Raw genomic sequence first — 3780 nt, 5'->3', positions numbered from 1 at the left:
TAGCCTCTCTGCCAGACTGGCTGAGGACAGCAGTGATATTGTAGCACATACCAGACCAGGTCTCCAGGTCTCCATCAGCATCAGATTCTGCAAGAACCCTGGGGGAAGGATCATCCCCAGAGGATTCAGCTGCAGGACCCAGCCCCTTCAGCCTTGCCCACATGCAGCACAGATTTCTTTTGATGCAAGATGGTTTCAGGAACCCTCATCCCTGAGTAGGTACACGGTGTCGTACACGGAGACAATGTCACGGTAACAGGTCCAGGCTGAAGGACAGTACTGAAGCAGTCACATCAGTGCAAAGCTCTAAATCTCTCTGAGCCTTCCCAGGAGATTATTGTGAATTTAATTAGGCAAAGATTTGGCCTGACAATAGCTACTGCTACAGTTCTTCCCTGGGTGTAACAAAAGTGGGGGTGTATTTCAAAAACCAGATTAATTTTCAAGACTTTTGGCACTTCCAGCTTCAGCAGCACAATTTTAGATGAGGAGGGACACAGCTCCCTGGTTTATGGCAGCAGGCCACGCTTGCTGTTTCCCATCCCTCATGAAGACTCGTGGCAGGAACAGATCTTTTGGAAAGGGGCATGAGGGGAGCTGGGAACGCTGAATAAAATCCCCAAGACAGGGCCAAATGCTGAACTGCCTGTGTCAAAGCTGCAGCCCTTGGAACCTGCAGTGCCAGGAACAGCCTCAAAGTGACAGAACATCTTTCATAACCACATTTAGAAATCCGTCTGCTTTATGCTTTCCTAATAACTGATGGTAAAACCACTTCTCTGCCAGCAGCATCAGTATTGGCTAATGAAAATGGACAGAAAACTGGGAATAGATTAGATTCCTGCTTTGATTGCTAGTGAGCCCTCTTCCCAGCTGCCACAACAGCCGCTCCTGTGGGTGCTGCTGAGATGCACCTCTGCCAGGAGAGCAGCTGGAAAAAGGGACATTGTTCAGGACAGGCTCTTGAAACCTCATCTCCTTCCAAATCGGTGGTGGCCTGTCCCTAGGAGGTGGCAGCTGCACACCACCTCATGCTGGCAGGGATGGCTGAAACACAGGGCAAGCCAGGATTTAAATAAACTCTGAGAGTGGGCTCATCCCATCCACTTGGCTTCACTGGATCCACATGGATCAGCGCTTGGCTCCGCTCACATCTCACCGGTGTCACCTGGTTTGCACAAAGGACAAGGTGACAGTTGAGTCACTGTGGTGTTAACCAGATGGCACAGCCACCTCTCTCCTCCGGGCTTGGACTTCAACGAGTGCTCCAACATGGTGCTCACTAACTGCTTTATCCAGGGTCATGCTGAAGACACCCAATACTCAAGGTGTTTTAACACCCACAGCCCTTTAGCAGAAAGAGGATGCAGCAGCTCTGAGCTTTCAGGTGATGAGGAGCTCCGTGGGGATTCAGCTGACTCCTTTCAGATGAAAAGTCCTCCCCGTCTGTTAGTAACTCAGCAGAGTTTGAAGGCCACCTGGCCATCACAAGTGTCCCAGCTACCCCTCTACCTCAGCAAGCTTAGGAAGAGCCACTGTGGCTGAGCAGAAGGCATCAGGGGCTGTGATTAACTATATATCAGCCCCCCAAAAGCAGACAGAAAGGACCACAATCCCCCTCCACTTGCCTCAGCAAGGCTGGCCTGCTCCAAACGGGAGGGGAGCCGGCAGCACGAGGCAGCGCTGGGTTTCCTGCCTGGGACCGGTGTCAGCAGGATGCCCCTCCGAGGCATCCAGCAACGAAGCAGGAACTCACTCCATAATCCTCTGGCTGCTTCTCCTAAATTAAACTGAATTTAAAAGAACATCTCCTTTTATTCCTGTTGGTGAAAAGTTCAGAACAAGCTATGGAGTTCCTTCCAAACTCCTGCAGAACCGGTGCCCGATGCAGATGTAACGTTTGTGACACAGGCAGATGGTTTCACTGCTCCTCCTTCACCAGCCTGCGAGCTCAGATCAGTTCTTCATCTTCAATCTGGTGTTTCAGCCAGAGCCACCATTTCTGGAGCTGGTTTGAAGACCCAACAACAAGGGCCTGGACTCAATCACCAGCTTGTTTCACACGGGGAGCAGCGCAGGATGACAGCTTCCAGGGCTCACTAAAGCTGCACAGCATTGTTCTGAAGTGCGCGTTTTAAACGCGTGCACATATTTTTTTATTGCCAAAAGAAGAATTGTTTAATAATTGCTCAGACGAGGGGAGAGAAATAAAGCCACAAACTCTTGTTTTATGTGGAGAAGCCACATGTTTCAGTCAGCCCACGAGGATCCTACAGCTGAGCCCTGGCCGTGGGATAAGGCAGCTTTAGGAGGCTGCGACGGCGAAGAGCGGCGCGCGGTAACGCCGCTGCTGCAGACAGAATTTCCACAGCGAGATGCCATGATTGCGAAAGTGTTTTTCTTGTGCTTGTATCATTACCACGCAGGACTTAAAAGCCTGCCCACTATTCTGTGCTGAGTTTAAAAGCCAAATCTGCCCTTTGTCTCATGGCTGGAAAGCATTATGTACATCGTCCAACGTAGACGTGGCACTGCCAAACCCACACAATGACCAGGTCTCTGCCTCAAAGAGTTCTGCCATCTAAAATATGTGTGATACACAGTAGTTTGGTTAGAAAAGATACAGCTCCTTGATCAACAGGAGGATCAGCAGAGAAAGTTTGCCCATTCAGAGGGCAGAGGATCTCTCAAGAGTTTGATTTTCACACCCTGTATGTCAAAAGTCCCATAAGTTGTGCATTAATAGCCCTAATTACAAAGGTCACCTATTTTTATTACTTCCTTCGCTGAAGCATGTGGGATAATATATTTAAAATAAGGCATATTTTAGGAGAAAGTAGTGATTTACTAATGCAAACTGGAGCCTCATTGGAAGAAGGTTCACAGGGTGAGTGCAGATTCAACACCCTGGAAAGAAAAGTGGTGAAAGAAGGGAAAAGCACAGCTGCACGTGCACAGGTTTGGGGCCCAACCCATTTCTCTCCAGTTTCATGTATGCTCTGAACTAGAAGAAAGGCAACAGCTTTCTGTGCAGCCACAGCTTTTATTGTCCTCCTGTCAGTGGAACAACTTTCTCATTATTAAAACGAGCTGTCAGGCAGACTGGCATTTCCCTCCTGGCCGTGTCCAAGTTAGCCTGTTCGTTCAAATATGGTTAAAGATTTCACATAGTGTTGCTGGCTAACTGTATATGGGCTGAGGTTTTCTGGAAGTTTGCTGTCTGGCACAGTTTGGAAAAGTAACAAGCAGTGTAACTCTACAAGGGCTGTGTAACCAAGTGCCTCTTGCATTACACATGGTCTGTCAAACCAAGGGGCTCACCTCTGGAGCGGCTGCGTTGGAGCTTCACTGATCTACGCCACCCATCATCTAGTTTTGACTAAAAGAATATTCAACTGCTGCTTTTTGTAATGCCTTAAATTAAAGCAGATGTAGCTACTGATAAATGCAGTTATGCTGAATGTAAATGCATTAGCCACCAGGAGAAATAAGAAAGGAAAAAATAAATTAAACACTGTCTCAAATATTCCCAACCTTGGTGAAGGATTTGCTATGTGCACAACACACCAAACTCCCTTTTGAATGTTAGCCACGTGTACATGAAGAGCTTTTTGGTCCATTCTTAAGGTTTTCTTTGTTCCTCTGCTTCCAACATGGAGAACCCTTCATTCTGATGGTTGCTGCAGGTAACAGACATGAGTTTTGGAGCCAGGTCCACTCTCCCCAAAACTTCACCTGCAGTGAAGTCTCCGCTTCCACTCAGCTGGTGCTTTCTTTCTC

The sequence above is a fragment of the Antrostomus carolinensis genome, unplaced genomic scaffold (genome assembly GCF_000700745.2).
Source record: "Antrostomus carolinensis isolate BGI_N321 unplaced genomic scaffold, ASM70074v2 scaffold29828, whole genome shotgun sequence".
Lineage (NCBI taxonomy): Eukaryota > Metazoa > Chordata > Aves > Caprimulgiformes > Caprimulgidae > Antrostomus > Antrostomus carolinensis.
The sequence above is the reverse complement of the archived record's forward strand: the minus strand, read 5'-3'. Positions refer to the sequence as shown.